Source organism: Phyllobates terribilis, unplaced genomic scaffold (genome assembly GCF_046119375.1).
Source record: "Phyllobates terribilis strain yellow unplaced genomic scaffold, ASM4611937v1 Scaffold_2__4_contigs__length_985480577, whole genome shotgun sequence".
Lineage (NCBI taxonomy): Eukaryota > Metazoa > Chordata > Amphibia > Anura > Dendrobatidae > Phyllobates > Phyllobates terribilis.
Window position 1 is genome coordinate 253,178,075 of NW_027362762.1, and position 26,215 is coordinate 253,204,289.

Below are 26,215 nucleotides of genomic sequence, written 5' to 3' on the forward strand. Positions count from 1 at the left end.
TCATTCGGTTTGTACTACGATCTTCAATTGCACGCATACACAGCTGATTTGCGAGATCTTTCAGGAACATTCTTCGTTGATCCTTTGTCCTGAAGCTTGGATTGTGTTCTCTGTAGATGATGTAGGATGCTAACCCAGTGACGTCAATCATATTGTAGAAAAATGCCAGAGGCCAACGTAATGTTCGTCGTTTCGCAGTGTACTCTCCCAACATTTTATCCATAACATCAACTCTGCCTTTTGTTTTGTTGTAGTATTTTATTATCTCTGGCTTGGCTGCTAGTGTCTCTTCAACTTCTCCCATCATGTGCATAGATGATAGAAGCACGACTGATTTGTTCTTCTTTGGTACATATGAACAGACTGTTGCATCATGATTGTAGGCAAAATTTGTCGAGTTTACAGGCCTTTCTTTGGCAGGCTGCATGTTGCTAGGTAGGAACCTTTTGTTTTTTCTCACTGTACCAACTAGTGTCATGTTCCAGGAGTTCAATACCTTAGCTAGTTCCATGGTTGTAAAGGAGTTATCGGTGGTGACATTTCTTCCAGAGCCTTTATACGAGCTCACAAGGTCCAATACTGTTCGTTCACCAATGTTTACTTGTGGAGGACCATCAGTTGGTTTCCCAGTGTAGAGCTGACCGTGTAATGGGTAGGCGTTTGACGAGTCACAAGCCCAGAAAATCTTTATGCCATATTTAGCTGGTTTTGAAGGTATATACTGGGTAAATTTAGTATGGCCTCTAACCTCTAAATGGAAATAATTGCTCGTCGACGGTTATACAATTATATGGCTTGTAGGCTCTCTCCAGATTTCTGTTCAGCATTGTCCAGATGTCCCGTATTGGTGCAGCTTTATCTGTTTGCACACGTTCTGCACGTGTATTTTCTTTGTCAAATCTGATAAATCTGAGCATCATCTTGAAGCGGTCATGAGACATGGCTGCACATATAAGAGGCAGAGCAGCAACATTCCACATTTCCTCCAGATTCTCTTTGTTGTCTCTGTGCACACCAGCAGCAATCAGTATGCCCAAAAATGCATGGAGTTCAGTTTCAGTAAATTGCTTGAATGTTTTTTGTGGTGGCCGTTTAGAAGAATCAGGAAAACGTTGTACCAGTTTGTTGTTGTAAGCATCATAAACTCTCTTGGCCTTTCGATTCGTTTCTCGTAATATGATGTCACACATCCCGGGAGTCATGATTGACTTGAATAGCTCTTTTGCTGTATACAGGTTGCTGATTGCTGCAGGGCCACCTCTTTGTCATAGGACATTACGAGATTTTGTTTGTGCATTTGGCAGTGGATCACTACACCATTGAGTTTTATCCTTAGCAGTCCAAATGTCGCCTGCACTTTGAGGCACAGACTCATCCTCAACACTTTAGTCTGAGTCTTATTCTTTTTCCTGCTCTATGACCATTTCTTGTTCAATGTCTGAATCTTCTTCAGTAACATCCACTTGTGGTACATAGTTTTCATCATCAGATGCAACATATCGTTCTTCCTCATGCTCAGAATCAGATTCTTCTAGCATTCGCATTATTTCGTCAGACGTAAATCTGTAAATATGAAAAAATGAAAAATAAATAATTTTCCGAAATACTACACAATACTACATTATTGGCTTTTCACAAAATGATACCAACCTGCAAACACGTTTTCTTGGATTATGGCGGAAACTAGATCCAGCATCACTATCACTCATGATGACTTGGTAGAGGAATTTTGTCTTCATAATTTAGTTCAGTAACACGTGGCAAGTAGAATGAAACTCGATTCTAAAGTGCAGATAAAAAAGTAAATTATTTCTAGTGATAATTATTTATAAATGTCATTTATATATTATGTAAACCGTATACGGTTTCAGAATTTTCATTCCATCTTCGACTGTTTTTTCGACCAATAGGAAAATTGTAACAGAGCCACCATTTTTATTTTGTGTTGAATATAAGTAAAACATCGTAAAACAATATGTAGATGCTAATTATTATCCATTTTTCATATAAAAATCATACCTATAGTGATAAGTTTCATACAAAATATATGTAAGCCAAGTCCAGGCTCAAAGACAATTTCTGACTGTTCTGTCCCCACATAAGGCGAATGAAGGTATAACTGGCTGTTAGATGCTGTGAGACTTTCCTACCTTCGTATCCAAGAAATTGAAGACTTCACAAGCCTAGAAATGTGTGTGCTCACAGCAATGAGATGAACAGCAAAATGGCTACAAAGAGGAGGGAGGCAGGAAGAGAAGTAGAAGCCACTCCCAGTTTGAATCAACTTAATTGACAGCAACATAAGTGAGCAGTAACAACACTGGCCAATAGATATCAGCATAACATTTGTAGCTGAATGAACTTTAGTTTCTGAAACCAAGTAAAGGAGAAAGTCTTCCCACAGTGGAGGTATATATGAAGGTACAATTGTACATCTGCAGCCTGTTAAAGTTGTAAAATTATGCTGCCTGACGAAGGTTAATTGACTGTGTTTTTGTCGCGATTTTACATCAATTTTGAGGTGTTTTATTGCCTGCGTTTTTGCCACGATTTTGTCGTTTTTTGCTTATGCAGAGTCAAAACCGCAGTGTCCAGATGTTACAGCATAGTGGAAATCCGATATCCACTATCTGTACATCTTCAAGACCGCAGCATGTCAAATTCTCTTGCGGAGTCGCTAGTTTCTGCGTGAGAAATCTGATCAGTACAATGTAAATAAAAAGCATTGTATACTCACCTAGCGCCCAATCCCCAAAGCCCTTGTTTCCTGTAAGAAACCAAAAATAAAAAACAACCATATCCCTCACCTGTCCGTCGTCATGATGTAATCCCATGCCACATCAGCAATCACTGGTGTGACTTCTGTAGAAGACTGCACTGTATACACTGACAGGCGTGTATAGCGCTGTGCTGCATCAGTGAGGTCACTTGAGTTCAAACAGCTGAAGATCAGCTGAGAGCTCCGGTGACCTCACTTACAGCATCAATGTTGCATGGGAAAATTCTCTCGCAGCACTGGTGCCGTAAGTGAGAGCACTGGAGCTCTCAGCTGATCTTCAGCTGAGGAACTCCAATGACCTCAGTGCTGGCAGCTCATAGCGATATACTGCAGGAGCGATCACGCTTCTGTCAGTGTATCGCTGGCTGCTGGATAGCACGGTCACATCTCCGGATGTGGCTGTGCTATCAGTGACATTGACGTGGGACATTTGATATTATATGGACTGTGGCGGACAGGTGAGGATTGAATCTAAGGAAGAAGGAAAGAAAATTCAACACAAGGCAATCCCAGAAAAATGTACAAGGCTTTGTTAACACATAGTAAGCAGCAGCAAAACATTAATGGTGAAAAACATTTAAAAACCCAGAGGGAGTACAAACTAATCAGAAACCTCATGATCAAGTTCTGACATCCCAAACCACCCTATTGCACAGGCTGATGAATCCCCCAAAAATATATATATACATTAATATAGGAAAGGCGTTAATTCCAATGCTAAAATGATTCACAATATCTGGCCAAGGCTTAAATCGCAGTAAGCAAATAATGTGTACCATGTAAATCTCCCACACATATCTACAGTGGTGGCCAAAAGTATTGGCACCCCTGAAATTCTGTCAGATAATACTCAGTTTCTTTCTGAAAATGATTGCAATCACAAATTCTTTGGTATTATTATCTTCATTTAATTTGCTTGCAAGGAAAAAACACAAAAGAGAATGAAGCAAAAATCAAATCGTTGATCATTTCACACAAAACTCCAAAAATGGGCCAGACAAAAGTATTGGCACCCTCAGCCTAATACTTGGTTGCACAACCTTTAGCCAAAATAACTAACTGCAAACAACCGCTTCCGGTAACCATCAATGAGTTTCTTACAATGCTCTGCTGGAATTGTAGACCATTCTTCTTTGGCAAACTGCTCCAGTTCCCTGATATTTGAAGGGTGCCTTCTCCAAACTGCCATTTTGAGATCTCTCCACAGGTGTTCTATGGGATTCAGGTCTGGACTCATTGCTGGCCACCTTAGAAGTCTCCAGTGCTTTCTCTCAAACCATTTTATAGTGCTTTTCGAAGTGTGTTTTGGGTCATTGTCATGCTGGAAGACCCATGACCTCTGAGGGAGAACCAGCTTTCTCACACTGGGCCCTACATTATGCTGCAAAATTTGTTGGTAGTCTTCATACTTTATAATGCCATGCACACGGTCAAGCAGTCCAGTTCCAGAGGCTGCAAAGAAACCCCAAACATCAGGGAACTTCCGCCATGTTTGACTGTAGGGACCGTGTTCTTTTCTTTGAATGACTCTTTTTTTTTCCTGTACACTCTATGTTGATGCTTTTTCTCAAAAAGCTCTACTTTTGTCTCATCTGACCAGAGAACATTCTTCCAAAATGTTTTAGGCTTTCTCAGGTAAGTTTTGGCAAACTCCAGCCTGGCTTTTTTATGTCTCGGGGTAAGAAGTGGGGTCTTCCTGGGTATCCTACCATACAGTCCCTTTTCATTCAGACGCCGACAGATAGTACGGGTTGACACTGTTGTACCCTCGGACTGCAGGGCAGCTTGAACTTGTTTGGATGTTAGTCGAGGTTCTTTATCCAACATCCGCACAATCTTGCGTTGAAATCTCTGGTCAATTTTTATTTTCCGTCCACATCTAGGGAGGTTAGCCACAGTGCCATGGGCTTTAAACTTCTTGATGACACTGAGCACGGAAGACACAGGAACTTTCAGGTCTTTGGAGATGGCCTTGTAGCCTTGAGATTGCTCATGCTTCCTCACAATTTGGTTTCTCAAGTCCTCAGACAGTTCTTTGGTCTTCTTTCTTTTCTCCATGCTCAATGTGGTACACACAAGGACACAGGACAGAGGTTGAGTCAACTTTAATCCATGTTAACTGGCTGCAAGTGTGATTTAGTTATTGCCAACACCTGTTAGGTGCCACAGGTAAGTTATAGGTGCTGTTAATTACACGAATTAGAGAAGCATCACATGATTTTTCAAACAGTGGCAATACTTTAGTCCACCCCCTTTTTTAGGTTTGGTGTGGAATTGTATCCAATTTGGCTTTAGGATAATTCTTTTTTGTGTTTTTTCATTGAAGACAAATTAAATGAAGATAATAATACCAAAGACTTTGTGATTGCAATCATTTTCAGGAAGAAACTGAGTATTATCTGACAGAATTTCCGGGGTGCCAATACGTTTGGCCACCACTGTATGCAGGTATAACCAAATAAGTCAATCATGCACAAAATACAGATATAAATAGCGAGGGAGAAACTGGTTCAAAGTGCTAATGCATAGCAGAAAAAAAGCCCTGGTCAGTGAGGTAATGCTACCAAGATGAAATAATGGTAGAGACAGAGTGGAGAATAATAGTCCAACATAGTATATAGCGATACCCAGCCTGTGCCCGCAGTGAAGATCATAGGTGGGTGAAAGGAAGAAGCTCCACGCATATCGCCATACCAAATGGCTTCCTCAGGGGAAAGAATAATGCTGTATATGCTGGAAAAATACCTCTATATACTGTATATACAAGTAATAAGTGTGCTGTTAATTACCAGCTGGTGATCCGGAGGGTAGTGGTGGCGCCCCCGCCGAGGGATAGCGCATGCGCCGATGTGGCTTCTGGACAGGTGAGGATTATGGTTGTTTATTATTTTATCTATATTACAGGTGATATGGGCTGTGGGGATTAGGTTAGTATATGTTTTTTTTTATTTTTTACAGGGGACGAGGGCATCGGGGACAAGGTGTAGGTGAATATAATGTGTTTTTTATTTTTATTTAAATAATTATTTATTTATTTTAACTTCTTTTTAACTTTCACTGTGCAAGCGCCGCTGATGAGAGATTACTCCTCTTATCAACGCTGCTTGTGTGCTGTGACAGAAGGCACCGGATAATAGGGGTAGTAGTCCCATCAGCCGGCGTCTATGACCCAAAGTAAGAATTTTACCATGAGTAACTGTCACAGCTGCGGGATCATGCTGACACCTGACAGCATGATCCCGTAGTGCTGTGACTGGTGTTAGTGTTCTTACCACGGATTACAGCCCCCATGTGACAGAGCGGGAAACCAGATATGTTTGGGGCCCCTTTCGGGTTCGTGTTCAGGATCTGGTGCCAAACACGAAGATTTTTTTGATGTTGGGGTTTAATCGACGAACTTGAACATCAAAATCTTCGCTGATCTCTAATGATGAATTGAGGATGGGGGAGAGCAAATGATGAATTGAGAGGGAGGTCCTGTTACTGTGCAGGGATGCACTATGTTGCTTTTTTCTTCTTCTGGCATAGTATAGAAGTTGGGGAAAAAGTTGAGAATATGCTCTAGAAGTGGTGCTCTAGATAACTGTGTGTTATTTTCTGAAGAGACGAGTCCTTGCTAGAATAAGTGGTAGTGGTCTGTAATGGATAAAGAAGAGAAGCGAAGTTAGAGGACTTCAACTACAGACACTCTACGCTGTATATTATGTACAGAGCTCCTTTGTATAATGTCACTGGTGATCCCTGTATTACCTGTACACTGACAATATATAGAGAGCACCTGTGTATAATGTCACTGGTGATCACTATATTATCTTTATATTGTACTTTATATACAGAGCTCCTGTGTATAATGTCACCGGTGATCACTGTATTACCTGTATACTATACACTATATAAAATTCTCCTGTGTATAATGTCACTGGTGATCACTGTATTACCTGTACATTATACACTTCATACAGAGCTCATGTGTATAAAGTCACTGTTGATCAATGTATGACTTGTACACTATATTCTATATACAGAGCTCCTATGTATAATGTCACCGGTCATCACTGTATACCTGAACACTGACAGTATATACAGAGCTACTGTGTATAATGTCACTGGTAATCACTGCTCTACCTGTACACTGACACTACATACAGAGCTTCTGTATATAATGTTACTGGTGATCCCCATATAACCTGTACACTATACACTATATACAGTGCTCCTGTGTATAATGTCACCGGTGATCACTGTAATACCTTTACACGATATACTATATACAGAGCTCCTGAGCATGTCAATGGTGATCACTGTATTTTCTATACACTGACACTATATACAGAGTCCCTGTGTATAATGTCACTATTCATCACTGTATTACCTGCAAACTGACACTATATCCAGACCTCCTGTGTATAATGTCACTGGTGATCCCAGTATTACCTGTACACAAACACTAGATACAGAGTTCCTGTGAATAATCTCACTGGTGATCCCTGTATTAGCTGTATGCTATACCCTATATAAATATCTCCTGTGTATAATGTCACTAGTGATCATTGTATTACCTGTACATTGTCACTATACAGTGGGTATGGAAAGTATTCAGACCCCTTTAAATTTTTCACTCTTTGTTTCATTACAGCCATTTGGTAAATTCTAAAAAGTTCATTTTTTTCTCATTAACGTACACTCTGCACCCCATCTTGACTGAAAAAAAACAGAAGTGTAGAAATTTTTGCAAATTTATTAAAAAAGAAAAACTGAAATATCACATGGTCATAAGTATTCAGACCCTTTGCTCAGTATTACGCAGAAGCACCCTTTTAAACTAGTACAGCCATGAGTCTTCTTGGGAATGATCCAACAAGTTTTTCACACGTGGTTTTGGGGATCCTCTGCCATTCTTCCTTGCAGATCCTCTCCAGTTTGGTCAGGTTGGATGGTGAATGTTGGTGGACAGTCATTTTCAGGTCTCGCCAGGGATGCTCAATTGGGGTTAGTTTGTTCTGAAGCCACTACTTTGCTATTTTAGCTGTGTGCTTAAGGTCATTGTCTTGTTGGAAGGTGATCCTTCAGCCAAATCAGAGGTCCAGTGCACTTTGAAAGAGGTTTTCATCCATAATATCTCTGTACTTAGCCGCATTCATGTTTCCTTCAATTGCAAGCAGTAGTCCTTTCCCTGCAGCTGAAAAACACCCTCATAGCATGTTGCTGCCACCACTATGTTTACTTTTGGGATTTGTGTTGGGCAGGTGATGAGCAGTGCCTGGTTTTCTCTACACATACCACTTAGAATTATCACCAAAAAGTTCTATCTTCGTCTCATCAGACCAGAGAATCTTATTTCTCATAGTCTGGGAGTCCTTCATTTGTTTTTGAGCAAAGTCTATGCGGGCTTTCATATGTCTTACACTGAGGAGAGGCTTCTGTTGCGTCACTCCGCCATAAAGGCCTGACTGGTGGAGGGCTGCAGTGATAGTTGACTTTGTGGAATTTTCTCCCATCTCCCTACTGTATCTTTGGAGCTCAGCCACAGTGATCTTGGGGTTCTTCTTTACCTCTCGCACCAAGGCTCTTCTCCCACAGTTGCTCAGTTTGGCTGGACGGCCAGGTCTAGGAAGACTTCTGATGGTCCCAAACTTCTTCCATTTAAGGATTATGGAGTCCACTGTGCTTTTAGGAACCTTGAGTAATGCAGAAATTCTTTTGTAACTTTGGCCAGATCTGTGCCTTGCCATAATTCTGTCTCTGAGCTCCTTGGGCAGTTCCTTTGAGCTCATGATTCTCATTTGGTCTGACATGCACTGTGAGCTGTGAGGTCTTATATAGACAGGTGTGTGCCTTTCCAAATCAAGTCCTATCAGTTTAATGTAGCATTGGCATCTCTGCCTCCTGCCGGGCAGAGATGCCGTTCCCCTCACCGCCGCGGTCCCGGTCCGGCGTCTTCCTGCTCCCCTCCTGCTACTGCTGTGGCGCGCACTGCGAGCAGCTTCCCGGGCACTGTGCTTAGGATGCACACGTGCGCACTCCCTCCCTCTTAAAGGGACCGTGTGTGCCGTCCTAAAGAGTCCCCAGCCAATGGTTGGAGGACTTCCCCTTTATAAGGCACCTCCTCCAAAATGGAGGTGCCTGTGCAAGGTTGTTGCCTTGTGTGCTAACACTTTCTTCAGCCCTCAGGTACAGTAGGTCCCGCTGCCTGTCAGCCTTGCCCGCCAGTCTGTCTAACAGTCCTGCCCGCCATTCAGTCTAACAGTCCTGCCCACCAGTCTGTCTATCAGCCGTGCTCGCCAGTCTGCCTACCTTGAGCACGTGCCAGTTACCTGCCATGCCCACCAGCCTGCCTACCCAGAGCACCTGGCAGTTACCTGCTGTGCCCGCCAGCTTGCCTACCCGGAGCTCCTGTCTGGCTATCAGCCATAACTGCCTGCTTATCAACCCGAATCACCCACCAGCCTTCCTGCCATGCTCATCTGCTGTACCGGTCAGCTCCTGTCATCTGACCCGTGGGAGTCACCTGCTCTCACACAAGGTCGGTCCCAGAGTGGCACCTGGTTCACCTGCCCAGTCCCTCCCTGGTTCACGGAGTTGACTAAGCCGCCGTGTGACCTGGGTCGGTCCGAGTAGGCACTTTGCTACGCCCCTCTGGTTCCTCCTTGCACCTAAGCACAAATGTTCCACCAACCGGACCCCTAACATTTAATTAAACACAGCTGGACTCCAATGAAGGAGTAGAACCATCTCAAGGAGGATCACAAGGAAATAGACAGCATGTGACTTAAATATGAGTGTCTGAGCAAAGGGTCTGAATACTTATGACCATGAGATATTTCAGTTTTTCTTTTTTAATAAATTTGCAAAAATTTCTACATTTCTGTTTTTTTTCAGTCAAGATTGGGTGCAGAGTGTACTTTAATGAGAAAAAAAATGAACTTTTAAGAATTTACCAAATGGCTGCAATGAAACAAAGAGTGAAACATTTAAAGGGGTCTCAATATTTTCCATACCCACTGTATACAGAGCTCCTATGTATAATGTCACTGGTGATCACTGTATTACCTTTACACAATATACTATATACAGAGTTCCTATCACTGTATTTTTTGCACACTGCCACTATATACAGAGCTCCTGTGTATAATCTCATTGAAGATCCCTGTATTACCTGTACACTGACACTATATACAGAGATCTTGTGTATAATGTCACTAGTGATCACTGTATTACCTGTACACTGTACACTATATACAGAGCTCTTGCACATAATAACACTAGTGATCATCCTTTTATTACCTGTACACTGACACTATATACAGAGCTCATGTGTATAATTTCACAGGTGATCACTCTATTATCTGTACATTATGCACTATATACAGAGCATATGTGTATAATGTCACTGGTGATCAATGTATCACCTGTACACTATACATTATATACAGAACTCTTGTGTATAACTGTGTGGAACCATCTAATCCTACTAAGGTGTAAGAAGGAACGATACAGGAAATTGTCTGTGCTATGGGAATGTAGATGAACTACCTAAGTGGGAAATTCTGCAAGTGACTGGTGTATTGTTGGTGTTCTAAATGTATATCGTACTGACCGGTCATGAATAGAAATATATGAGATTATACCTGCAAAATTCTACTGTTATGTTGCAATTCATGTCTATGTTCTACAGCTGTGATACTGTAATTTCTCTTGGGATCAATAAAGTGTGTTGTATCGTATTGTATAATGTCACTACTAATCACTGTACACTATACTCAGAGCTCCTGTGTATGTCACTGGTGATCACTGCATTACCTTTACACTGATGCTATATATAGAGCTCCTGTGTATAATGTCATAAATGATCACTGTATTTCCTGTACACTGACACTATACACTATATACTATATACAGAGCTTCTGTGTATAATGGCACTTATGGTAATTTTATTATTGTGTTTTTTTATTAATGTTCAGTATTCTAGTATTCAGTCACTATGAGGTGGTGATGTGTGATCTGGTCATGGTATGGCAGTATTTGTTAATGCTATGTGGTGTTATTCAGTCACTATGTGGTGTAATATGTGGTCTGGTCATCATGTGGTGGTATTTGTTCCTTAAATGTGGTATGATTCTGTTACTATGTGGTAGTAATATGTGGTGTTGCTAAGGTGTAATGGTATTTGTCCCTTGTATGTGGTATTATTCAGTCACTATGTGGTGGTAATATGTGATTTGGCCATGCTGTGGCATATTTGTTACCTGCATGTGGTATTATTCGATCACTATGGGGTGGTAATATGTGGTCTGGTCATGATGTGACAGTATTTGTCCCTTGTATGTGGTATTATTTCGTCACTATGTGGTGGTAATATGTGGTCTGGTCATGGAGTGGTGGTATTTGTTTCTTGTATGTGGTTTTATTCAGTCACTATGTTGTGGTAATATGTGGCCTGGTCATGGTGGTATTTGTCCCTCATATGTGGTATTAATATTTGGTCACTATGCGGTGGTATTATGTGGTCCGGCAATGGTGTCATGGTATGGGGTATTATTGATCGTTTTAAAAAATATATGTGACACATTCCCGTAAAGAAAAATAAATAAAAATATACCTAAAAAGAGTATTTTATATTTTAAGAAATTTTTAAAAGGTTAGAGTTGAGTAGGGCCCTGCCAAAAGAGTCTACCTTGTTGTGGTGGCAGGCTTAAAAAAATATTTTGGCCAAAGCAAAAGATGAAGGTTATATATGTGATATGATGTTCGCTGGGAACTGTTAATGTGTTATCGGTGAGGACATGGTGCAGAAGTCGCAGAGGGACTGTGGGACGTTAGAGGAGTGGAGGTGGATCTGGGTGGAGGTGAAGCTGGGGTGGAGCCTAGATAGAGTCCTAAGGGCGATCGGATATTTTGCCAGTATGAGGTCCTGAAGTTCCCGAAGCCATACACAACCTGAAATTGGTGTACAATAGGCCTGTGTAAATGATTGGTGGTGGTAGCTAGTAGTTCCTTTTGTTATTGTGAAGTTGACAGTGATCACATTGGGATATACACTGCTCAAAAAAATAAAGGGAACACTTAAACAACAGAATATAACTCCAAGTAAGTCAAACTTCTGTGAAATCAAACTGTCCACTTAGGAAGCAACACTGATTGACAATCAATTACACATGCTGTTGTGCAAATGGAATAGACAATAGATGGAAATTATTGGCAATTATCAAGACACACTCAATAAAGGAGTGATTATGCAGGTGGGGACCACAGACCACATCTCAGTACCAATGCTTTCTGGCTGTTTTGGTCAATTTTGAATGTTGATTGTGCTTTCACACTCGTGGTAGCATGAGACAGACTCTACAACCCACAGAAGTTGCAGCTCATCCAGGATGGCACATCAATGCGTGCAGTGGCAAGACGGTTGGCTCTGTCTGTCAGCGTAGTGTCCAGAGGCTGGAGGTGCTACCAGGAGGCAGGCCAGTACACCAGGAGATATGGAGGGGGCGGTAGGAGAGCAACCACCCAGCAGCAGGACCGCTACCTCCCTTTGTGCAAGGAGGAACAAGAGGTGCACTGCCAGAGCCCTGCAAAATGACCTCCAGCAGGCCACAAATGTGCATGTGTCTGCACAAACAGTTAGAAACCGACTCCATGAGGGCCCGACGTCCACAGATGGGGGTTGTGCTTACAGCCCAACAAAGTGCAGGACGCTTGCCATTTGCCACAGAACACCAGGATTGGCAAAGTCGCCACTGGTTCCCTGTGCTCTTCACAGATGAAAGCAGGTTCACACTGAGCACATGTGACAGACGTGACAGAGTCTGGAGACGCTGTGGAGAGCGATCTGCTGACTGCAACATCCTTCAGCATGACCGGTTTGGCAGTGAGTCAGTAATGGTATGGGGTGGCATTTCTTTGGAGGGCCGCACAGCCCTCTATGTTCGTGCCAGAGGTAGCCTGACTGCCATTAGGTACCGAGATGAGATCCTCAGACCCCTTGTGAGACCATATGCTGGTGCAGTTGGCCATGGGTTACTCCTAATGCAGGACAATGCCAAACTTCATGTGGCTGGAGTGTGTCAGCAGTTCCTGCATGATGAAGGCATTGAAGCTATGGACTGGCCTGCCCGTTCCCCAGACCTGAATCCGATTGAGAACATCTGGCACATCATGTCTCGCTCCATCCACCAACGTCACTTTGCACCACAGACTGTCCAGGAGTTGGCGGATTCTTTAGTCCAGGTCTGGGAGGAGATCCCACAGGAGACCATCCGCAACCTCATCAGAAGCATGCCCAAGCATTGTAGGGAGGTCATACAGGCACGTGGAGGCCACACACAATACTGAGCCTCATTATGACTTGTTTTAAGGACGTTACATCAACGTTGGATCAGCCTGTATTGTGTTTTTCCACTTGAATTTTGGGGGTGACTCCAAATCCAGGCCTCCAATGGTTAATAAATTTGATTTCCAGTGATGATTTTTGTGTGATTTTGTTGTCAGCACATTCAACTTTGCACAGAACAAAGTATTCAATGAGAATATTTCATTCATTCAGATCTAGGATGTGTTATTTGAGTGTTCCCTTTATTTGTTTGAGTGGTATATATATATATATATATATATATATATATATATATATATATATGTATATACATATATACACACTGGATATATATATATATATATATAAATATTGAGACAGAGTTACTAGTATAATATATGAGGGGAGGTATGTGTCACGCAGGTTGATAGCCTGTGTGAACTAAAACCAATAAACTTTCTGCCAGCATGTTATATGCTGAGGGTTAACTCTTTTAAAGGGTGTGGTCTTATGGGAATGAGGTAGAGATGGGAGGGAAGTCATTCCCCTACCTTCCCTTAGAGTGTGGCTGAGCAGGGTTAAATTGTCAGTCAGCTTTGTTTCTCTGGAGTGTGTGGTCTGAAGAGTGAAGTCTTCAGGCTGTGTGGGTGAAACCAGAGAGCAACACCGGAGGACTGGTGTTGCTGAAGACTTCACTGCACTACCTGCAGCAGGCAGAGCCTCGTTTACTATTGGACCCTGTCATACCTTATCTTTTTGTTTTCCCGTTAACCCCATGAGGGTCAGTTATTTTTATGGGACACTGCTGCAGTTTATGCCACAGAATAAACCAGCAGGAAGATAACCCAAACTGTGTGTCCTGTGTCTGCCTCTGGAGAGCCGAGCAAGTCTCTGTACTACAATATATACAGTGGGTACGGAAAGTATTCAGACCCCTTTAAATTTTTCACTCTTTGTTTCATTGCAGCAATTTGGAAAATTCTAAAAAGTTCATTTTTTTTTCTCATTAAAGTACACGCTGCACCCCATCTTGAATAAAAAAAAAATGTAGAATTTTTTGTACATTTATTAAAAAATAAAAATTGAAATATCACATGGTCATAAGTATTCAGACACTTTGCTCAGACACTCATATTTAAGTCACATGCTGTCCATTTCCTTGTGATCCTCCTTGAGATGGTTCTACTCCTTCATTGGAGTCCAGGTGTGTTTAATTAAACTGATAGGACTTGATTTGGAAAGGCACACACCTGTCTATATAAGACCTCACAGCTCACAGTGCATGTCAGACCAAATGAGAATCATGAGCTCAAAGGAACTGCCCAAGGAGCTCAGAGACAGAATTGTAGCAAGGCGGCATGATCTGGCCAAGGTTACAAAAGAATTTCTGCATTACTCAAGGTTCCTAAGATCACAGTGTCCTCCATAATCCTTAAATGGAAGAAGTTTGGGACCACTCGAAGTCTTCCTAGACCTGGCCATCCAGCCAAACTGAGCAATCGTGGGAGAAGAGCCTTGGTGAGAGAGGTAAAGAAGAACCCCAAGATCATTGTAGCTGAGCTCCAGAGATACAGTAGGGAGATGGGAGAAAATTCCACAAAGTCAACTATCACTGCAGCCCTCCACCAGTCAGGCCTTTATGGCGGAGTGACCCAACAGAAGCCTCTCCTCAGTGTAAGACATATGAAAGCCCGCATAGACTTTGCTCAAAAACAAATGAAGGACTCCCAGACTATGAGAAATAAGATTCTATGGTCTGATGAGACGAAGATAGAACTTTTTGGTGATAATTCTAAGTGGTTTGTGTAGAGAAAACCAGGCACTGCTCATCACCTTCCAAATACAATCCCAACAGTGAAACATTGTGATGGCAGCATCATGCTAAGGGGGTGTTTTTCATCTGCAGGGACAGGGCGACTGGTTGCAATTGAATGAAACATGAATGCAGCCAAGTACAGAGATATCCTGTATGAAAACCTCTTCCAGAGTGCTCTGGACCTCAGACTTGGCCGAAGGTTCACCTTCCAACAAGACAATGACCCTAAGCACACAGCTAAAATAACAAAGTACTGTCTTCAAAACAACTCTGTGACCATTCTTGACTGGCCCAGCCAGTGGTCTGACCTAAACCCAATTGAGCATCTCTGGAGAGACCTGAAAATGACTGTCCACCAACGGTCACCATCCAACCTGATGCAACTGGAGAGGATCTGCAAGGAAGAATGGCAGAGGATCTCCAAATCCAGGTGTTAAAAACTTGTTGCATCATTCCCAAGAAGACTCATGGTTGTACTAGCTTAAAAGAGTGCTTTTACTCAATATCGAGCAAAGGGTCTGAATACTTATGACCATATGATATTTCAGTTTTCCTTTTTTAATAAGTTTTTAAAAATTTCAACATTTTTTTTTCAGTCAAGATGGGGTGCAGAGTGTACTTTAATGAGAAAAAAAATGAACTTTTTAGAATATACCAAATGGTTGCAATAAAACAAAGTTTGAAAAATTTAGAGGGGTCTGAATACTTTCCAAACCCACTGTATATATATTTCATGCGATGAAATCAGAGGGTTATATACCAAACACTCACTTTGAGTTCCTCAATAACCAGCCTAGTAGTGGAAGCAGCCGCGGCCTTCCATCGCTCATAAGTCAATTACATAATTGTCCTAATGATTTGAGGCAGTGGAGTGGCGTCCCTGGACAAATTGGTGGCAGTGGTGGGCTCTGCGTGATCTCTGCAGTATTATCCCTGACATTATCTACCGCAAAATGCCACCAATTAAAGCTTAAACTCAACCCGCAAAAAACAAGCCCACACTTAGGTTCGTCAACTGTTAACAGAAATATAGAGGGTTTCACCATTTCTGGTAGGAGAAAGGCTCTGGAAAAATGTCATGGCTCCCTCACGCTCTCAATAGAAATTTAGCACAATCTGTGCTTCCACATCCAAATCCTTCCCTCCCTTTTGAGCCCCACAATGTGCTTAAAAAAATTAGCTTCCACATGTTTGGCATCATTTTAGCGAGAAAAGCCCACTTAATTTATAGAGTGCATGTCTCCAGAAGCACAAGCCGGGCAGAATATATTGAGCAGTACAATGCATTGAGTACCATTCTTGGCATATTTGCAAATTTCAATCTGCATTGTGCTTGTTTCTGGAAAACACTTATGGAATCAAAATTGTCACTACACCCGTAGATTAATTCCCAGAGGGGTGTAATTTCTAAATTGAGGTCACCTTAGAGTGTTTCTGCAGTTCTGTCACTTTGGGGCTCCGCAAAAAGTGTCTGCAACCTTCTAGGAAAATCTGTGCTCTAAAAGTCAAATAGCTCTCCTTCCCTCCTAAGTACTGTACATGTGGGTTATTGCCATGATCAGTAAAAATTGTGAAACAATTTTCTGGGTAATTCTTAACTTTATCCCTTTGTGAAAATGTAATATCTGCTGCTAACACATTTTAGTGGTAAAAATTCAATTATTTCTTCACTGTCCAATGCTATAAAATTTTGTGAAACACATGTGGTGTCAATATATTCACTGCACACCTAAATAAATTAATTGAGGAGTGTAGTTTGTAAAATGGGGTTACTTATGTGGGATTATGTTTTCTTGGAGCCTCAGAGGATCTGTCAATGTGACATGGAAACTGCAACGCATTCCAGCGAAATCAGCATTTCAATATGGTGCTCCTTCCATTCTGAGCTTTGCACTGTGCCTGAAAAGTAGTTTCTGAACACATATGAGGTACTGATGAACTCATGGTAAATTATATTGCCTAACAAATTATGTGGTTCATTTTCTCCTATTAGCCCTTATGAAAATTAAAAACTTGAGGCTAAAAAAACAGTTTAGGTGAAAAAATGTATTTTTCATTTTCACAGCCCAATGCTAAACAATTCTGTGAAGTAACTGTGGGTTTAAAATGCTTACTGCACCCCTTGAAGAATTTTTTGAGATGTGAAGTTTTCAAAAGGGGGTCACTAGTGGGGGTTTCTCCAGTTTTGACATCTTAGGGGCTCTGCCAATGTGGCGATCTGTTCTAGCAAAAATTGTCATCCAAAAGTCAAATGGTGCTTCTTCCCTCCTATGCCCAAATAAAAGAAAGTTTCTGACCATTTATGGGGTATCAGTGTACTCAGGAGAAATTGCATAATACATTAAGTGGTCTATTTTCTCCTGGTACAATTGTGAAAATTAAAAATGTAAGTCTTCAGCAGCATTTTTCTTGAAAAAAACGAAATATTTCATTTTTAACGGCCTAATACTATATAATTCTGTGAAGCACCAATGTGTTCAAGATATTTACCATACAGATAAATTCCTTATGAGCTGTAGTTTTCAAAATATGGTCAATTTTGGTGTTTTCTGCTGTTTTGGCACCTCAGTAGCTCTCCAAATGCGACAGGGTGTCCTCAATCTATTCCAGACAAATTTGAACTCCAAAAATCAAATTGCACTCCTTCTCTTCCCAGCTGTGCTGTATTCCCAAACACTAGATTCTGACCACAAATGAAGTATCTTTGCAATCAGGAGAAATTACACAACAAACGGTAAATCTTTCTCTGCTACCCTTGTCAATATGAGAAAGGGGCTAACGAAACATTTTTGTGGAAAAAAAAGCAATTTTTAAATCAAATCATCCGTTGGTTTAAAATGCTCATTATGCACCTATCTAAATTCCTCGAGGCGTGCAGTTTCCGAAATGTGGTCATTTGTGGGGGTCTTTGCTGCTTTTGGTTAACTTTAAATGCATCTACAATCTGTCCCAGCAAAAATTGCACTCCAAAAGTTAAATGGTGCTTTCCTTCTAGGCCTGTAGTTTCCAACAGCAGTGTGAGTATTCATCTTTCTACCCTTGTGAAAATGTGAAATTTGGTGGGAAAAAAAATTATATTTAATTTTTATTACGCAGTATAATAAAATTTAAACCCCTTTTCATTTAAAATAAGCTCCCAAGGCAGATTCTCATGCAGATCAGTGTCCAGCCCATAGTCTCGAACAGCTCATATACATACAGGTGCTTCTCAAACAATTAGAATATCGTCAAAAAGTTAATTTATTTCAGTTCTTCAATTCAAAAAGTAAAACTCATATATTATATAGAGTCATTGCAAACAGAGTGATCTATTTCAAGTGTTTATTTCTGTTAATGTTAATGACTATGGCTTACAGCCAATGAAAACACAAAAGTCATTATTTCAGTAAATTAGAATACGTTATAACAACAGCTTTAAAAATGTTTTTAATATCCGAAATGTTGGCCTACTGAAATGTATGTTCAGTAAATGCACTCAATACTTGGTCGGGGCTCCTTTTGCATCAATTACAGCATCAATGTAGTGTGGCATGGAGGCGATGAGCCTGTGGCACTGCTGAGGTGCTATGGAAGCCCAGGTTGCTTTGATAGCAGCCTTCAGCTCCTCTGCATTGTTGGGTCTGGTGTCTCTCATCTTCCTCTTGACAATACCCCATAGGCGATCAGCACGAGCAAGGGACAATGATGAGAGTAGTATTCTGCCCTGGCTGTCTCCAACAAGAGTAAAAATAATAATAAAATAAAAACACATTATACTCACCTTTACACCTAATTCTCTGAATCCATTTTTCCCTGTAAACAAGCCAAAAATAAAAAATAACAATATACATCATCTGTCTGAAGATGAAATAATCCAGTGTCCTAGTGTCCCATCTATCTTTGTGACATTTCTTCATGAGGCAACTGCACATGCTGAGGAGCAAATGAGAATGACTGGCAGCAGAGAGCAAGCCCCTGAACTGCGATGAGCTCACTGAGTGACAGGACAGCACTCAGTGAGCTCAGTGCAGGCCAGGGGCCCGCTCACTACAGTGAGTCATTCACCTCTGCTCCTCAGCGTGTGCAGTTGCCTCAAGCCACCGCAAACATTGATGAAGAAATGTTGGTCAGATGGATTACTGCGTGGGAGAGTACACTCCCTGACAGAAGTTTTGTCGCTTATCCATGTTATGTAAATAAAAGCTTATAACCTGACGTTCATCCATTGGTTTTATAAATTACTCTTTTTAAAGCTGAAACCCTCCCAAATTTGGTTTAGGTTAAGAAAATAAATTGGCATTAATGCTGAAATATTGATCATTTAATGAACACAGAATGGTCAGATTTTGGCAAGACAAAAGTTTTGTTGCCCACAGAAAGTAATGTGATATTCAAACAAATAATTATCTTAAAATACAAATATATGTTGCATAACATTGGTGAATGAAGTTGTGGTACAATTAGAGTCATATTTAATATTTTGTGTGACTTCCATAAGCTGAAGGACTGCGTCCATGCGGTTCAATAATGATTCATACAATTTATTAATGAAGTCATCAGTGATAGCAAAGAATGCAGTCTTACATGCCTCCCAGAGTTCATCGAGTTCATCTAGATTATTTGGTTTTGTCTTCCAAGCTTCCTCTTTCATCCTACCCCAAACATGCTCAATGATGTTCATGTCTGGTGACTGGGCTGGGCAGTATTTGAGCACCTTGATCTTTTTTGCCTGGAGGAACTTTGTTGTAGAGATGGATGTATGAGATGGAGCACCATCCTGCTGCAGAATTTGACCCCTTTTATGATTTGGAATGTAAGCGGTAGCTAATACTTCTTGATATTTTAGGCTATTGATATTGCCTTCCACCTTTCAAATGTTTCGCACACCCCCATACTGAAAGTAACCCCAGACCATGATCTTTTCACCACCAAATTTAACTGTTTTCTGGGTGTATTTTGGATCCATACGGGCTCCAGTAGGTCTCCTGCAGTATTTGCTGCGGCTGTGGTGTAATTCTACTGAATATTCATCAGAGAAATCCACCTTCTGCCACTTTTCCAGCGTCCATCTGTTTAGCAGGCTGTGGGACTTTGCAAATGCCACACGTTTTTTTATTTGCCTTTTGTTTAGTGCTGTCTTCTGGGCACTGATTCGACCATGGAGGCCATTTCGAGACAGAATCCTACAAACTGTTCTAGTTGACACAGGGACTTGAGGTCACCAGGCCTGTTGGAGCTCTGCTGCAGTGGAAGAGGAGCTTGCTTTGCATTTTCTAACAAACAAACGTTCCTCCTGAGCAGTTGTCATGCGGGGTCTGCCGGACCAGGGCTTGTCAAACACATCTCCAGTCTCTTTAAATCTCTTTTTAATTCTTTGTACTTGACGCTGAGACACATTAAAGGTGCCAGCCACATCTGCAGTGGATCTGGTCTTCAGCCTCTTGATAATCAAGGGTTTGGTCGCAGGGTAGATTTTTGGCATGTTGTCAGAGCTCAAGTTGCAGTTCAAGTGAAGGTCTGGGGTGCTGGGTTTCTTTTTATATATACCCACAAATTAACTGATCATTTACTGAGCACTGGTGAGGATGTAAACTAGGATTGGGTGCATTATATGACCAGGCGACAAAACTTTTATCTTGCAAAAATCTGAGCATTCTGTGTTCATTAAATGATCAATATTTCAGCATTGATGCCAATTTATTTTCTTAACCTAAACCAAATTTGGGAGGGTTTCAGCTTTCAAAAGAGTAATTTATAAAACTAATGGATGAATTTAACGTCAGGTTATAAGCTTTTATTTACATAACATGGATAAGCAACATAACTTCTGTCAGGGAGTGTATGTCGGACAGGTGAGGGATGTTGTTTATTATTTTTGGCTTCAGGGAATTAGGTGTAAAGGTGAGTATAATGTGTTTTTTATTTTATTCCTATTTTTAGAAGACAGAGGGGGCAAAATATTACTCTCAACATTGTCCCTTGCTCTCACTGATCGAAGCGCAAGCAGAGGAAATGACTTGCCTTCAGCTCCCACGGTTAGAAAATAGCGCGAATTGTACTGCTGATCCAGGGCGCCGGTACGTGTCACATTAATGACATATGGATGTCATCCGTGTGTCATAAGTGTGCACGTGTGTGAGACATTTTGTTGCTCTTTGAAAAAACGTACAATACAGACAAAAACTTTGGACACACCTTCTCATTTAAAGATTTTTCTGTATTTTCATGACTATAAAAATTGTACATTCACACTGAAGGCATCAAAACTATGAATTAACACATGTGGAATTATATACTTAACAAAAAAGTGTGAAACGACTGAAAATATGTCTTATATTCTATGTTCTTCAAATTAGCCACCTTTTGCTTTATTGACCGTTTTGCACACTCTTGGCATTCTCTTGATGAGCTTCACGAGGTAGTCACCGGAAATGGTTTTCACTTCACAGGTGTGCCCTGTCAGGTTTAATAAGTGGGATTTCTTGCCTTATAAATGGGGTTGGGACCATCAGTTGTGTTGTGCAGAAGTCTGGTGGATACGCAGCTGATAGTCCTACTGAATAGACTGTTAGAATTTGTATAATGGCAATAAAAAAGCAGCTAAGTAAAGATAAATGAGTGGCCATCATTACTTTAAGAAATGAAGGTCAGTCAGTCTGAAAAATTGGGAAAACTTTGGAAGTGTCCCCAAGTGCAATTGCAAAAACCATCAAGCGCTACAAAGAAACTGGCTCAAATGAGGACAGCCCCAGGAAAGGAAGACCAAGAGTCACCTTTGCTTCTGAGGATAAGTTTATCCGAGTCACCAGCCTCAGAAATCGCAGGTTAACAACAGCTCAGATTAGAGACCAGGTCAATGCCACATAGAGTTCTAGCAGCAGACACATCTCTACAACAACTGTTAAGAGGAGACTTTGTGCAGCAGGCCTTCATGGTAAAATAGCTGCTAGGAAACCACTGCTAAGGACAGGCAACAAGCAGAAGAGACTTTTTTGGGCTTAAGAACACAAGGAATGGACATTAGACCAGTGGAAATCTGTGCTTTGGTCTGATGAGTCCAAATTTGAGATCTTTGGTTCCAACCACCGTGTCTTTGTGCGACGCAGAAAAGGTGAACGGATGGACTCTACATGCCTGGTTCCCACCATGAAGCATGGAGGAGGAGGTGTGATGGTGTGGGGGTGCTTTGCTGGTGACACTGTTGGGGATTTGTTCTAAATTGAAGGCATACTGAACCAGCATGGCTACCACAGCATCTTGCAGTGGCATGCTATTCCATCCGGTTTGCGTTTAGTTGGACCATCATTTATTTTTCAACAGGACAATGACCCAAAACACACCTCCAGGCTGTGTAAGCGCTATTTGACCAAGTAGGAGAGTGATGGGGTGCTACGCCAGATGACCTGGCCTCCATAGTCACCAGACCTGAAGCCAATCGAGAAGGTTTGGGGTGAGCTGGACTGCAGAGTGAAGGCAAAAGGGCCAACAAGTGCTAAGCATCTCTGGGTACTCCTTCAAGAATGTTGGAATACCATTTCCGGTGACTACCTCTTGAAGCTCATCAAGAGAATGCCAAGAGTGTACAAAGCAGTCATCAAAGCAAAAGGTGGCTACTTTAAAGAACCTAGAATATAAGACATATTTTCAGTTATTTCACACTTTTTTGTTAAGTATATAATTCCACATGTGTTAATTCATAGTTTTGATGGCTTCAGTGTGAATGTACAATTTTCATAGTCGTGAAAATGCAGAAAAATCTTTAAATGAGAAGGTGTGTCCAAACTTTTGGTCTGTACTGTACATGTTAGCGTGTTTTGTCCACAGACACATGGTCCATGGAAACACATTGACATGTGCGCAGACCCATTCATTCTGACCCATTCATATGTGTGTGTCTCCAGTATGTGTGAAAACTGTCACCACACTTCCTTAAAATGTGGCAGGCACTTTCTTTGAGGTGTAGGGGTGATTCCTGTGAAACAAGTCACACCTTATATGAATTGGCCTGGACCTGCGAAGTTCATAAAATCATACCCTCATTTGATTCCCATCTAATCAATTTGCTTAATTCTCATAACAACATATTTATGTTTGATATGAAATTCCAAATTTTGAAAGACCTGTTTTTAATTACAGCTAGAAATAATTAGATATTGATTTGCAGGTGTCTGGTGTGGACTGCTCTATAGAAATAACACTTATGTTTATCATCTGTAATAAGAAGGTAACACTGAATTAAGCACAGTATGAAAATCTCATTCTGCAATTTTGTTTAAATGTTAAGTAGGAAAAAACAACCTCATACTTGTTAGCCGTGTCTATTTAGGAAGAAAAATTCAATTTTGATTTGGTTTGTTTAATTCAAAATGCTTTATGTTAAATTTGCACATACAGTGTCACTGAAACCAGTAGAATAATCTTAAACATATATTTGCATTGAATACATGGAGGAAAATTCCTACTGGTTTATATTCTAATATGTAATATCAGCACATGAAATCCGTGCATTTTACTTCTCCTCTCTCTGTGCAAGTCTAAATGATTTGTGTTCAACATTATATTTAATTTAAAATGTGGATGTCAGTCTAATTTTGATTACATGCTTCTTCAACATCACTCACATCTTATCTTGTTGGTTTGCCTTGAATATAAAATTTAATGCATGCTTATTTCCATCAAATAGGTTTCTTTACTGTAGCTCTCTTGCATTTCAATGTAATATCATTTCAGACACCAGTAAAGTGATATATATTACTTTTCCTGCACATGTTTTGTTCCATTCAATGCTTTTTACCTGCACTTTTATAGTAAAATAAACCAAGAAAAAAAAATCTTATTTGTTTATCCGTTCCTTCTAATGTGTGAAAGAAACTGAATTTTAAATATGTTCTCTTTTAACTGAAAATCTTTTGTACTCGAAACTGGTGGATGATAGAAGTGAGGGAGATGTAATTTAGAGGTTTAAGTTTTTGGTGAATAAAGTTGATTTGCTCTCTTAGCAATTCAAATGAATGGCACTAGCTTTGTTATATGGCTTATACATTGCCAACAGAGTGCATTTGTATGATAGATTGTGCTGGTCACTTTTATGTCGAAATAGAAAAGAATTAGAATAAATCAGAAGCCAAAGTTATGCTAAAGGAAAAAGACATTAATGGCTGAAGTGCAGTCAATGCCAACAGTATTTTAGGGCTCTCTAATTCATTTGTGATGTGTTTTTATGTTGTAAAGGTTAAACTCATAAGGCACTATGTATAAGTGTCATAAGCCAAAAAAACTGAGTAAATATATCAGAAATAATATGCCGTATTTAGCCATATTAAAGAGGACCTGTCACCAGCTAAAAAGTTGTAATATTTTCCTCTAATTTAACTTCCGCTGCTCCTTTGAGTAATCAGCTTTCTTTAAAAAACATGCTCCATCCAGTTGCAGAGATATTGGCCTTTTATTTAGGGCTAATCTTTAAGATTTTTACCAAGGAAGCAATTCTCTGGAGGACTTATAATTGGGCTGCCTGCATTATTGTCTTGTGAACAATGCCCTCTTAATAAACAACATACCTCTGGAGCCATATGGTGGATTTAAAGATTTGTCTACTTTTTTTAAAAAAAAAGGCAGCACCACTCTTGTCCTTAGACGATATCTGGTTTTGCAAATCATCCCAATTAATTTGCATTGTATAATAGGACCCCAACTACTTTAGTCTCAGCAATTGTTTTGAGAATGCTTATTATAAGAAGTTTTGTTTGCTCCCAATGTTCAAGAAAATCCATTTTCTCTACACACTACTCTAAAGTAAAGACAGTAAGCAGGCATAGTGAATACCTCTTCATGGTTATGCCCATGTGGTCGCTAAACCAATCTTCAGCTATCATTGCGTCCAAGACAAAAGCTGGACTCATCATAGAAAAGGTCAGACTCCCTTTCCAACATCCAGGTCCCACAAAGAGATCACGTGTGAAATGCCAAGAAAGAGGTCTTCACCAGAGAACACCACACTGGCCCTATTCTCAGGGGTTTTGGGTCGGGTGGCATAATGTGCAGTAGTCTAAACTTTCTAATCCTCATTCCAGGTATACTAACAGCTCAGCGTTACATTGATTTAATGGTGTATAGTGATGAGCGAGCGCTAAAATGATCGGGTACTCCTTGCTCGGGTCGAGCAAATTGGAATACTCGGGTGCTCGACCCGAGCAACAAGCCCAATGTAAGTCTATGGGAAACTCGAGCATTTTTCAGGCGGCTCCCCCCGGCAGTCTGCAGAGGGCCTAAAAATTGCCCAAATCGATGGGAACAGTGCTCAAATGACATGGGAACAGCATGGGGAAGACCCCTGGAAGCATCTCTGACTCCCAGATCACTGCTGTCAACAACGTGGTCAGAGTATTAAGCCACTTTTACAGACTCACAATAAAACATACAAAAACGAAACCAAAATGGATTTTCCTGGGACATCCTTTCCATGGTAATGAATTGTATATAGGGCAAAATAAATAACCCCCCAAAAAATACTCCTCCACAACTTAGGCTATGTGCACACATAGCGTTTTTGATGCATTTTTGTACTTTTGCATTGCTTTCAACCAAGACAAATGCATTCACCAGGAAATGTCATTTTAACATTTTACAACCTTATCTGGCCATGTGGTGTGTGACATATCATCAGACACATGCATACAGTGCTGAAAAGACATGGGAACAGCATGGGGAAGACCTCTGAAAGCATCTCTGACTCTCAGGTCACTGCCTAAAAGTGTGCCCATCATAAGTGATCCTTGGTGCATGCGAAGATGCCTCCCGCCATGCACCTGTCGTTGCAGACTTACAACAATCACCGTCCACGTCCTTGTCCCTTTGCAGCGTTCAGTTGTCCCTACCCCATTCCTTGGAATGCATGCGCAAGTATGCAGGCAGCCACCCACCCACAGGCTGCAATACTAAACTGCCCACAACATTACCCATGCCCTCTCCTGTGCACTTACTGGGAAGGACCACCTAACCACAAACACGTGGACAGGTGAATGTGGCCAGGGACTGCACGGAGCTAGTCCACAACTTTTTTTGCTGAGAGTTGTATTTAGCTCGGTGAAATGACTGGCATAAAGGGAAACTGTATCTACCCTGTGTGTCATTTCTCCCAAGAAGTCCTGTAATTGAGATTGTTGCAGAAGCAATGGCAGCCCATCCAACATCAACCCGCACTTGTCGGTGGTGCTTTGACACACACATCTTTCTTTGCGCATTTAATTTCTTGAATACAGAGTTGGACAATGGCCTGATCTGTAATGTGTTTTGAGAAATAACATGCATAAGCATGGCCGATCCACATTAA